This window comes from Diuraphis noxia, unplaced genomic scaffold, assembly GCF_037042655.1.
Source record: "Diuraphis noxia isolate RWA-SAM2 unplaced genomic scaffold, SU_Dnox_SAM2 contig0004, whole genome shotgun sequence".
NCBI classification, from domain to species: domain Eukaryota; kingdom Metazoa; phylum Arthropoda; class Insecta; order Hemiptera; family Aphididae; genus Diuraphis; species Diuraphis noxia.
The window spans coordinates 47,274,829-47,289,036 of NW_028301714.1; the positions used below are offsets into that span (position 1 = coordinate 47,274,829).

At 32.5% G+C, this 14,208-nt stretch overlaps 1 protein-coding gene across 4 annotated transcripts in view; it reads right to left on the minus strand.

Annotated features, from left to right (window-relative positions):
* The window catches only part of Hr4 (nuclear hormone receptor 4), an 82,470-nt gene extending 69,237 nt beyond the window's left edge, over positions 1 to 13,233 (minus strand). Inside the window, exons 1-2 of one of the 4 annotated variants that reach the window (XM_015512837.2) lie at positions 12,737 to 13,233; positions 11,588 to 11,931 (exon numbers count right to left, since the gene is read on the minus strand). The gene's annotated coding sequence lies outside the window, so the exon portion shown is untranslated. Of the gene's footprint in view, positions 1 to 11,587 lie in introns of all 4 variants that reach the window. The other 3 variants (XM_015512838.2, XM_015512835.2, XM_015512839.2) reach the window with 3 other exon arrangements.
* Between the last annotated feature and the right edge of the window lie 975 nt (positions 13,234 to 14,208).

Genomic DNA, 14,208 nt, shown 5'->3' on the forward strand with positions numbered 1-14,208 from the left:
TTATTTAAAGAACACCAAGCGCCATCTGTTGGTTAGGTTAAGTCTGTCTCTCGGCGAATGCTATTCACCGCACGGAGAAAGAGACAACATTTACGTGCAGTTCTAATTTTCCCGCCATAATATTTAATGTACCTACTTCAAGTATTGCGGAACAATAATACAAAAAAACTACAACCGTGTTTGTACAACACAACATATTAATAACACTTCGTTTATTAAAACGTGTCAGACTTTAAACGAAAACAAAAGTAATCATGAGCCTATATCTGAATAATAAAATTACTGACATTTATTGTTGACCGAACGCATGCTAATAATTAAACATCGTAATCGATTTCAAAATCAAAATACTTATTGTTTTAACTTAATTTTAATGTCAAATCGATTACATTGTTATAATGAAGATAAGGTATTAATTTCTATACATTTTTTTTTAAACTAACTTACGTAAGCACCTATATTTTGGTAATAGGCGATGAAATTTAAAAAAATAAATAACATTCAATGCGCTCTATCGGCCAATGGTTGTCAACAAACAAGAATTAGAAAACTCGTTCATTTCCAAAATAAATAGATAAAATAGGTAATAATTTTATAGATAATGAATTAATGAATAATAAATATTTAACTGTGTGACATTGTCACATCGATATTGTATGAGTACCTATAACATGATTTGAGGTAGAACTTTAAATCCAATGCATATGACTATATTGTGAATTTATGATTTGAATAATAGGGAAATCATAAAACGATTAAATTCAAACCTGGCGGGATATTTGTACGGGTGTATAGCAAAAAGTTATACAAAAAGTCAAGCCTTAAGTAAAGTATATTTAAATATTTAAAAGTTTTCAGATAGTTTGAATAATACAATTATAATAATAAATATGATAGATTAATAACTATTGTACTATATAACTATTAAAACGGAATATATTAAATTAATTAATCTAAATTTCTACTTGAACGATATAAATTACTAACTAACCTATTAAAAATATCACACCAAAATAAACCAAGAGTATTTTGTATCTGAAAAAAATGTTACAAATTTAATAATGTAAATAACATTGGTTGTAATAAAATTCGTTGTATTATATATTTTTTTAATTGTTTCGTAATTTAATAAGATATCATATTTAAAAAAAAATGCCAGACACACATTAATATCACGTTTATCGCAACGTGATGAAAATGATTAAATTCATCTGATGTCAATAATAGTTTTATTATTCATTAAACTTCAGATAATAAAATCTCTTTTTTATTTTATTCGACTTTTATAAAAGAACATATTATTAAGATCAAAGGTAACAAACGTAAAATATGCAAATAAATAATGATCATATCATATGCAATAGGTATAGCCACGTACAGAATCAAGAGTTAAAATATTTACGGTATACCTAAAATATAACAATAAAGTACTTATCACTATAATTTATTAAAAACTCTAATTTATTACGGTTATGAACAGTTTTCACATCAACTGTCATGTATTATTTCAGATTTTTTTACTGCTGTAAATCTGTAATATACGTATTTTAACTGTTTTGAAATATGTTGTGGAGTGACATATTTTGATTTCCTTCAGACATATTATTATAAAAGGTTGGGTGAGTTAACTATCTATAGTGTTAACTTGCAGGTTTTCCTTCCAAACGTCAATCGATTTTAAATAACCCATACGAAAAGAGTAGGTGCGGACAGGATATTAAAATTGGTTGTTGGGCACTCGTCTCGCTTCGCTCACCTTCATTGTGTTATTACTATTATTACTTTAAATTTTAAAGCTACATTATTACCGAAAATTATTTAATTTAAAACACGATTCTGCTGTGTTCTTCAATAATCTTAAATAGAACGGCTGTATAAACAATTTGAAGTTAATTAACTGCTTCAAAAAATATTTAAATATTAAAAAAAAAAAAAACAAACATTAAAATTATATTGTTATGCATCATAATATATGCTTTTTACTCGCCTTGAAATCTAAAATAAAAATTACTTACAAATCGTTAAATGGTAAAAAAGTCAATAAATTTGCAATAATGAAAATCATATATTTCATTCGAAAAATTACTTGAATTTATTATTAAATAGTTTTTTAATAGATTAATATTTTAGTATTAAATGTATTACAATATAACATGATATATTATGATAATTCATAATTTATAAAATAAAAATGTTTTTACTCCTGTCAATTTAATTCATAATTTAAAGTTTTTATTAAAATGATGATTCAAATAAAATGTGTATCTACCGTTATTTTATAGTTTTTGTTTATGTTGGTATAAAATTCTGTACTGTACTATTAGTGTCATACTGCAGCACACAATTTTAGCTTCAAATTTAATTCTAAAACAATTTTTTATTTAAGTAAAAACTTATCTTAATTTGATTATTTTTACATGTTTTACAACATGTCAATGGTCAACACACCACATAATAAAGGTAGGTACTTATCATTTTATTATTCATTACGTTATTACCGTTATATTTTATAATGAGTACCTACACACTACACGAACAATTTTAATTGACAACAAATAAAAAAATACTTAAATAATAATTTATTCACCTATATACATGTACTCACATTTACAAAATATTGCACGCAATATGTAACAAGACATCTATTTCATTACAAACCTTGTTAATGAATTCGTTTTTCGACAAATTGTCAACACTTAAGCGAGCCTTTTGAAAAGATACCGGCTTAAATATAATTTAACGAGTATAGGTATTCACCATTCTCAACATCACACTCAGTGGCGTACCTGTGGGGGGGATACAGGGGCATTAGCCCTCCCCCCGCCGAATTTTCCATTGCAATTTCTAACAATAATTAGTGGACAATATAGTAGTAAGTCATAAATTCATAATACACAAATATATCCATCATATATTTGTTTTAATTTTTATATGAATTTTTGTTCATCGTTTGGTACATGATGAATAAATTAAGGATGTATACGAAATTTTAAAAATTTTACTACCATTTGCGACCAAATATTATTAATTTCTTGATTTGTGTACGGATTCTTGGTATAATGAATATACTGATAACGGGTATAAAATATGCTTATAGAATATTATTAAATATTAAATTAAATCGAAACTTTTAAAAATAACTCGAAATGAAGTGTACATTATAGAAACATTAGAAACACTTAATTTTATCTAATGTTTTTAAACGAAGTGCAATTGCGCAATTCATACACAAATGCAATGGTAAATATACGTGGTAAATTATATTAGTTTGATTTTGATGGGTTGTTTCAGCGATCGATAGTGATTCTGTGGCGTATCCAGCATTTTTTTTCGGGGATGGGGGGGTTAAAAAATATAACATTAAATTGTGTTGAATTTTGTTTGTGATGTGTCGATCGATCATTAAATGAATTATTAATTGAATAATTTTCAGGGGGGATTACAACCCCATAACCCCCCCCCCCCCCACCTGGATACGCCACTGGGGTGATTTGTTTTACATGCAAGACCGTTGAAAATGAACAGCAGCATCAAACTACTGGATTTATTTGTGCAACCACCATATTATATATAGTTATAGATTCAAGGATTTATTTTCTTAATTAGAATTTGAAAAGATAATCGACAATGACAAACGCGAGTGGGAGGCACCTATCATAAGTAATACCAAATGTAATAACCATCATATAATGAGTTATCAGCCTCATCGTATCTATAACATTGTAAGCATGCATAAAATAATGTAAACGTTTTATATAGAATATAATACAATCTTTTGTCCTATTATTTTTAACTCGATTAAATATCTACATAATATAAATAAATATAACATCATCGGTGTGTCGCAGATATATAACGACATATTCCAGAGTTCTGTAATTTTGGTGTATATAGTGGCAAACAGTAAGAATATGTAATGCACCTAGATTCGAGACGCCAGCTGGGGGGCAATAAACTTTGAATACCATTTGCGTAGATGGTTAGTCGTTAGTGCGTTCGTGTTTATATCGATATAAGCTATGTGCAACGACGATGACCTTTCAGCCACATATGTGTGTAAATGTGTAATATTGGGATCCGCCATCCAAAAATCAAAATTGTTTAATAAAACTTTGTTTTTTTTCTAGTATTTGATATTATTTACGATGGTATTTAGTAACATTGAACCAAAAACCGTTATTACAGATATTTGCAGTCTAATCAGTGTTTGTAAAGTTGAAATACAGTTGGGCTGCAGTGCAATTGTCCGTTGAACAGGATGTAGAGATTCTTCCAAATTTTTTAGTCATTTTTTCTACTTTAAAATTTAAATAAATAAATTGAAACTGAATCGATCAGTTATACTTGTAATAAATTATTTAGGCCTTTTCTAAAGTATTATTTATGCAGTTTTTATTGATATTGTTTTATTGTTTCGTGTGCCTAGCATTTCTGAAAATCTGTTCTATCAAAATATTCGGCATGCCGAGAGAATGCGTTATCCTCGGATTGCGGACCTTTTGCGTATTCGGTTAATCGTAAACACGCAAAGGTGATCATGGGTATAACTGTATGCATGAATTAATTAAAATTCAATAATAACAATTATGTTGAGAAGAAAAAAACACTTTTTTCGGGGTCATACCACATCGCGTTTTGGAAGTGCTGCTGTGGCGGCTGATGTTGTGTTGGAAAATAATATAAACTATAAAGTCGATGCGGAAGTGGTGGGCCGCATGTGCGGGGGTGACCGTTGGACCTGTGCACAGAGTTCGTTGAACCGGGAGTGAGCGCGCGCGCGCGCAAAACGCTCGAGCCGCTGGCATCGTTCACACGCGCGCACGCACAAGTACAGTCACTTTGATAGTACGCACGCACGCACACGCAAGCGAGCTAGGGATCCCGTGCGAGTGCGAAGGCGGCGTCAACGGCGGCGGCGGCGGCGGCGGCTTTCGAAAAGTGGCCGTTATTACTTATTGTTTTCGAAAAACAAAAATATTAAACCACGGCGATCCGAACCGTTACGTGTACGAGTTCGATCAATCACGTGCACCGTCAATCAACGAGTTTTGCTATTTTTATCGTTATTCGCGCGCGTATTTATATATATCTAGGTTCTATAATATTGTTATTATTATTATTATTTCGTGCGTGCGACGAAGACCGAGCGGTAGAGGGCTGGAGAGCGAGCGCGCGCGCGCGAGAGAGAGAGAATCGACGGCGCGAAGCCGTTACGGGTTCATTGGCCGTCCTTTGCATCATCTGTGGCCGTCAGTAAAGAGCATGAGGTCATGAACCTCCCGCCGCCGCCGATCGTCTATACCTGCGATGGGTGACGCGCCGCGCGCGCTCTCCTCGATCGTTTTATCACTGTTATTCCCTCTAAACGCATCTTTCGATCGTCTTCATAAAAATAACGATTACAATATAATTGTAAAAACTGTTCCTACGTTTATTGTTATCGTAACATTACAATATTGTCGTGTTTACACGTTTTTACGTTTATAATTTCTCCACTGCGACAGCGCGCGTGCGTGTAACCATGCAATAATAACTGTTAGACATTATACAACTATAATAACTGATACACGATAATACATTACAATGTACGGTCTTGCTGGTTTTCAGGAGAAAAAGGTCGTTCGCCCCGCGTTGACTTCGCGAATCACGAGTGTACCACGCACCATTGTGGCGCATCGACCAGATGACTGTGGGGGGAGTGGATCAAAGAAATTAACTACCTACTAAGAAACCGCACTTGCTTATAGTTTTTTTGCACAACTTTTTTCCGTGCTGTATTTCGATAGTTTTAATATAATTACACGTTACAATAGTGAGGGAGGGGAATCCTAGAGTTCGCCCGCTTGAATGGTCTACATTGCAACAAAATCTCATCAGTTATAGTCGTTCGTTACGTCACCCACTGAAATCCATCGACGTTAATCATTATTAACCCAATGGCGGTATTTATGCAGTAGTTAGTCGTTACTCATAATATTAAGTCGATTTATCAAAATGTTTTCGTCTATCTCTGTGTATTAACACACTTGCGCACGCAATGTATTATCGATATTCCCAGTTGAACCGTGTATAGACACATTTCACCTATAACCCGATACCATGTTTGGATCGAGATAACAGCGCGGAGAAATGAAAAAAAGCACTATAGTCGTCACGCCGAATTGGACTTGACATTGGAGTGCACAGCGATTAACTATTGCCTTCGTATTCGTAAACATAATAAAATCATTTTTTTACGAATAATATTTCTGACGAACACGTATGCACCGCACGGACAGCATTAGCAGTTCTCGAAAATTCTTATCTTTATCGACTTGCGCTCGAGTGTTGTTGCGAACGTTACATCGGGCAGCATATAACCCCTCCCCCCCTAATACTATGTTTTAACAAACAGCGTCTGGTTGCCCCTCCTACGGCGCCAAAAAGATAATTACTACTTACGTCCAGATAATAATGCATATTTCATAAATAATATAGTCATCAATAATAAATTAATATGTATAGCATACTGGTTCATCGTTGGTCGGAAGACTAAACGCGTACGTATATAACATGTATAATATAATATTATGGTTCATATGGTGTAGATGATGATATATATATTATATTATGTGATATATTTTGAATGACGTATTTCGAGATAGCGACCACATTGTTTTGTTCGATGACCGCCAATTGGCGCAACGCAGAACGAATGCCGAATGCCGAAACAGTCTACTACGCCGCCTGCACTGCAGCACCCAGAAACATTAATTTTAGGAATGAGCAATAATTTTATAGTGTTTGAGGATATTTATTTCTAAAAACCGAAAAAAAGTGAGACTCTTTGAGGTAGATACTCAAACGCTGTAAAATAAAATATATAGCCGTATCAATAACTACTGCTTATACAAATGCACACAAAATGCAATATTATTATAACAATTTATGATTTAAAATTGTAGCGATGACAATTCTCTATATATTATTTAGCAATAACGTAACCTGCAGGGTTATAACAATATTATGTATTATTAATAATTATAACAGTTATAAAATCGAATTATTCGTCTGAATTTAATGTGGAGTAGAAATATATTGAGTATAAGTTTCAGATTATTTTAGTGAAATCCTGTAAAAGTAAATTATAATTTATATGAATGTTTGAATAAAGTATTATACAAACAATAACGCCCACTTTAGCTGTTGATTATTTACTTTACCGACTCATATAGGTAATAATATTTGTAGGATATGCTTTTGGAACTGAAATGTGGTATAATTTGTGTGAATAAAAAAAAAAAAATAATCAAATTATTATATTCTCGATAAACAGAAGACTAAAACATTCAAACTTCTAATTTAGTTTTGTTTGTATTTGAAACTAAAGAAAACGGAAAAAAGTTAGAATTGAACATTGAACACAGTTTTATAATTTTCAATTTTAAATGTACGTGGCTATAAATTTATTACACTTATTACTTGCGTATTTATTATATTATTATTTCTAATGCTCTGTATAATACTCATTATTTCAATAAGTATTAAGTTTTTGGAAATATTTTTATCTATACAACTATATTTTTATATATTTTTCAACCTTATAATTTTTAAGGTTTTAGCAAAAAAATCAGCTGTTTTCATTAATTTTATTTAGAAATTCTTGTATCTTGTTGTTAATTTTTTACAATGAACTATTGTATACTGATACTGACCATCACTAAAAAAACATTCCTAAGAACTTTAAACATGAAGAATGCAATTTTTGGGATTCCTTCATAATCAAAAGGTCTATAGTTTATTAGTTTATGTATCTGGCTTTTACTGCATACATTGTCATAATATATTATCCAGTTGATGTTATACAATTACTATTTACTTTACAAAACACAGTATAACATAACTAATGCCATTTTAATAAGCAGATGTAAGATGATAAAGGGTTATTATTAATAATAATATGATTTTTTTTTTTTTATTTAATAAAACAAAATACATTGTTATATCTACTACTTTTAAGCAGAGCGTGAGTTGGCTTTAATTACTTATTTTAAATTTATGAGATTTGAATAAAGTGTTAAAACTATAAACTAAGTAATTTACTAAAATGTTTTATTTCTAAAATGCTTTTGAACAATAAGATATAATTATATATACAAGTTTTTAAAGAAATTTGAAAGTTCGGACATTATGCATTTATATAGTATACATAACGTGACCATACGTTCCGCTTTCGAGATAAGTGTCCCGCTGTCCCCAAAGAACCTAAAAATGTCCCGTTTTAAGAAAAATCGACATGTGGTAGGTATTTATTGATTACATATCACAATCATAAATTTATACTATATCTATATACAGTTAACAGTATATTATGACGTATACCTACATATTTTAAATATACTGTGAAACACTAAAATCCATAGTTGTTGGGAGACTATTATGATTAATATAATATCGCATTTTTCTGTTGTCATTTTTCATATAAACAATTAATGTTTTTTATTCAATAAAAAAAATTGTTATTTTACCCAAAATTATATGGTTTTCTTATTAAAGTGTAGGTACAGGTGTCCCGCTTTGAATACCAAAAATTATGCTCACATTAAGTATACATGTTACAAGCTATAAAGTTTTAAACTTTTTACCTTGTGTTATAGAGAAAGATATTTTAGTTAACTTCAATGTGAATTTCAACGTGCTCTGTTGAAAACAGTATAGGTACGTTTGATAACGAATGAAAATAGTATATATAATAACGTTTGCTCGTACATTTATAAGCGTATCGCGTATGTAGTGTAATATACAAATATATATGTGTGTTTTTGTATGCGAGTGTGGTCTATGAACTTGATGATAAGACCTCAACCTTCAATTGTTGCAGTCGAAAAAAATCCAATATACATACGTGAAATATTTTTACAATATCACTTACAACCTTACTTGTATATGCTTGCAGCTATTATACCGCACTGGTACGCGATAACTAAGATTTAACAGCTGGTCTTACTAATAAGTACTAACAAATAATATTATCGATACAATAACCAAGAATGGAAGAAAAATCTATAGAAAATATTTACGGAATTCATACAGTGACGTCACGACTACAATATTATTATGATATGACGGTATCTGAACAAACAGAAATAAGTTAACGATAATACTATAAAAAGGGATGACGCAAGAGGGTATGAGTTTCTATTATAATATAGTATAATGGGGGAGAGAACGCCGAACCCGAAAAAATATGACGAACAAAAAGATCTGTCGTTAGCGTCGAGTTTACACGTGCGGTCTTTGGGCACCCGTCGACTACTTATCCGCCACCGCTAGCTCGAACGCAGCCCGAGCGGTCGTTGCTCTCGTTCGGAATCTGAATGTAGGTCAGTAATGAGGCAACGACCCCAAACGACCCCGCAACGCCGCCCTCAGTTATTATTTGTACACCGAGAACGTGAAAACAAATAACCGATTTCCTCCGTTTCTCGTCACGATTTTTCCTAATTCGGAGCTAGATCAGTATTATATACTTATATCATCTTAAATTATCGATAATCAATCTAAGAATTTTCAAAATTTATATCTGTGGCAATTTACAATCGGGTGATGTAAGAAACCCATACATCATAATAACAACGAAATGAGTAATAAATAAAAAATTGCTCATGACGTTATTCCGTCAACCAAACAAAATTCAATACATGCGGTTTTTGTTGTTTTTTTAAGAAAGTAAAGAAGCCGTGACGCCGAACAAGGCCAAGGCCAGTTAAACCGGTTCTTTTACGTTTGGTTATTTATATATTTTTACTATTATTATATTTGTTTCGTCTTCCCACTGCAGGTTTGCTGACATCGACTTTCCTCCAACAAGTATACACAATAATAACATATTAACATAATAGATAAACAATTATTTTAGTTAACATTATAACACTGCAGTTATACTTAAATTTTAATAAATAAATTATTTTATGAACATTATTAATTTTTTTGTTTTATACTTCGTCAAACAGAAACATTCAAAATAAAATAATGTACTAACTGCAATTCTTCGCAAACACGACGTCGCAAGTCTCTCTCTCGCTCCGGTCGCCAATTAACGCGCCTCTGCGCACCCAACAAACACATATACTCGAGTCGGTCGTTGAACTCGACGCGCTCGCGGGAGAGCTAGCACCGCGTATAAATATAGACCACAACTTTCGACCGTTCAACTTTCCACGTATACACGCGCCAACTCAAGTTATCCAATATAGTTTGTTATGTACTGTAAGTTAAATTGATTGTGTTTTTGTCCGAAAACCAAAATCTAGTAAGGATAGGTTATTGCCGCAAACCATTACTACCGCGACAATATCTTATTAATTATTATGTACCTATGCATTGCACGATAATGTCATATAATGCAATACAATTTCGTCACGACGACAATACTACTATTCGGCACCATAAGGTAGTTTATTGAGTACTTAAATAAGTTGCCTGCGGGGTCATCGTTTGGGACGTAACTATACATAAGTGAATAAGTAGACAAATATATATAAATCTTAAATACATTATATTATATAATATTACAATAAGAATAAAATTGTATCACCAAAGCAATGGAGTGATGGTGAATAAAGAAGGTACTGGCAGTATAGTGGCGTAGCCAGAATTATGAAATGATGAGCGGAGGGGTGTCAAGTATAAATTATACTAAGGTTTTTCACAGTTTTCGTGATAAATGATAAAAATAAAACATTTATCACGGAAAAAATGCCAATTGATAATTGATATAATAATAAGTATTATACCTACATCATTGTTATTATTTGATACATAAATAAAAGCACAACTATTCACAAACCCCTTCTAAAATTAAAAGAAATGATAAGGTGATACCAAGGATGGGCAGTAATCAATTAAATATATGTATCAATGTTATGTGAATTAGTTACTTATATTTAAATAATATTAATGTGGTCTTATATACTTATATTCCCATGGTTAGTTATTTTAAATTATATATTTTTAGTAAATACTGTATAATAAGTTAATACTTTACGTATTAGTATTATAAGTACTAAATAAAATAAATCAGTTTGTTATACGAACATTCGACCATCTTTTTTTAGGAGAATGGATTTCAATAATATTTATAGGTAAGTTATTACATATGTTATACAAGTAAAAATAAGACTTTAAGTACTTTAATAAGTTACACAAAATTAATTATTTTTAAATAATTTAAGTCTTGGCATTTTTAGTATTTAATATTCAATTAAATATTTAAATATTTTTATCAAAAAGTCCAATTTCTCTAGGCATTTCATATATTTGTATTGTATTTTATTGATTGACTGCTCTAATGTATATAAACAATATATGATTATTTCATATTTGTTTAAACTTGAAATCAATTATTCTAAATATATATAATATGTAACATTATATAACTAGTAGGTAACTATTAATTGTATCCAGTTACATTAAGTACTGTAACGTGTCCAAGTGCCCAACGCTGGTTCACGATGCCACTGACAACCATGCTATATGATTACGTCACTCGAATAAAAATTAAAACTAAACAACAATACTTGCTAGTGAAAACTGAAAGAAAACTTACATTTTAACGACATACGCCGGCATATTGTTGCTGTGTTGAGGTGCGCGTGGACGGACAATTAATATTATAATTATTGTTGACGTATCAGCAAAGTTTATGTGCCGCTAAACGTCTGGCGGCCACTAGCGGTTTGCCCGAAATAATGTCGCCCACAGCACTCACGAGCGCCGTCACGCCCGATCATCGTGTTTATCGCCGGCGAAAATGAGCGGCTGGCGACGCCGACACCTCGCAAAACGTGTACACATCAAACAATTCGTCCGCACACGAAACGACGTCGCGCACGTCCAACATATATATTCAATTATTATATACGTGTGACAGTTAATATTTTAATTTTTCACCTAAAACACAAAAAAAAAAAAAACGAATCACGTGTCTTTCGTATATAACTACCTATGTAAATATGATATACATAAACATATACGAGCACACATATATATTATACACTCATATATATATATATATATACACACACAGTTGTATAAGTGTGTGTGTGTGTGTGTGTGTTTGTGTATATATACTATTTAGTATTTATAATATATATGAATTTCACGTATATTATCTCATCCGATCTATCCCCGTGGGTCGTACCTACGTGGATTCATATACGGAAATTGTTGATACAATGCGTCTTACGAACGGCCGATGGTACAAACCTGAATAGCATTGATATTCGGGGAACTTGGGAAAAGTTTTCTTTTTCTCATACCTTTCCGTCGACGTTATAGTTGTTATACGCGTCAGTTTGTTTTAAGTGTGACACGATATGTATGGGGACGATAAGTAACGAGGTCGCATATAGCGGTGGGCAAAAATGTCCTGACGTATCAGCTATTCTGTTGAAACGTGGACGGGGATGGGTCAATACTCAATATAATACTACTGTGATCGCAAGATATACCAGATATTTGTATGCCCCTCCCCTAAGGATAGATCGGATCAGATAAACCTTCGTCAGTCCTATGGTGCACCCGCGTATACGGTCAGCGCGTAGCTAAGACTGACGAAATATAGGCATATAGTCCACCGAACAAGGCACGTGATGCACTAAAAAAAAAAAAAAAACACGTAATGATAGATAAACATATGAATCGTAAGCGTGGATATATATATATGAGCGCGTGTTTAAAATTGTCAAAACTGTACTCGATTCTATATCAGTTCCCGGATATTAAACAACGGTAGTATGTAGGTACCGACGCACTGCACGACATGTCAAAAAACAATATTATAATGGGAAAAGAATGAAAGACCACGGCCGATTAATATCACCACACCGAAACACAAACAAAATTATACGTAAACATCAAATTGGAAAAAAAACTAAACTTTGATCGTGGTACAACGCATAAAAATTACTTTAAAAACACACGAAAACACTATGGTTCGACAGCGGTCGATGATAATAATATTGTCGTATATAGCACAGCGTATTATTAACAAGTAATGATTTATTACGGATCAATGTTTTTTTTTTTTTTTTTTTTCAAAAACCCGCGGAAACGAAAGACCGCGTGTGACTCGTGCGAATGCGACGGTGGCGTTGGCGGGCTTTCGACGGGTGCGGAGTTGTACGATCGCGAGCTGGTGCCGGCGCAAACTTGGGAGCCGGGCGACGGCGGTCCGAGCGTGTGCTGCGAATGTATACGAACTGCGGCGGCAGTAACGGCGGCAGCGGTTGTTGTACGGCGGGGTGCGCGCGCACGGCGGGGCAACATGTGCCAACAGTTATCGCCGGTCATCGACCTCAGCCGTGGCCGCCGCCGCGCGCGCATTTACGTTTGTAGTGATATATATATATATATATATATATATATACTGTTTTGTGACTTATATACTTAAATTAGTGTAATATTATGTGCGACTGTGAGAGTATGTGTGTGTGAATCTTCAGTGGTTTTGTTTACGCGTGTACAACGGAAAAAATTAACGATCATTACCGAATCGAAATCGATAGGCCCACCGGCCATCGGCCTGCAGCGATCCTAAACATTCGGGGGGAGGGGGGAGACATTTTGAATTTGTTAAATGTGTGGGAAATAGGATTTGAATGCATGCTAATCGGTAGTGTTGGGCTGCAATGTAAAATTAACGAGTGCGAATAAGGGGTATGAAGTTGGGGTATATAATATCACCTTTGCCTTTTTTTTTAGCTCATATACATGACATTCTATTATTATAAGATTAAACAATTTTCTAACGCTTATAAAAAAAAATTGTGTCTACCTGTGTATCTTCAATATTTTTCAACTACTATTGTAACAATTCTTTGAAAGTTGGGTGGTGTACTGGTGTATATAGCTTATTTATTCAAACACTATAGGTAGGTAGTTAAAGAGTAGCTCATATACATACATTTTTTTCCAGTGCACGATTTGTTTATAAATATTTGTCATAGGTAACAATGTAACATATTATATTACGATCGTAATTATTTGAAATATGGCACACACATTTTTTTACCATTTTGTTAAAAAAAAAATTAACACAGTAAAAATAAAGCTGAGCAAGACAACTATATAGTTTTTTAACATATATATATATTTAAAGACAATACTAGTAAAATTCTTGTGATTTTTTTGTATTACCTAAATAGTGCCTTGAGATTAAAGACTAGC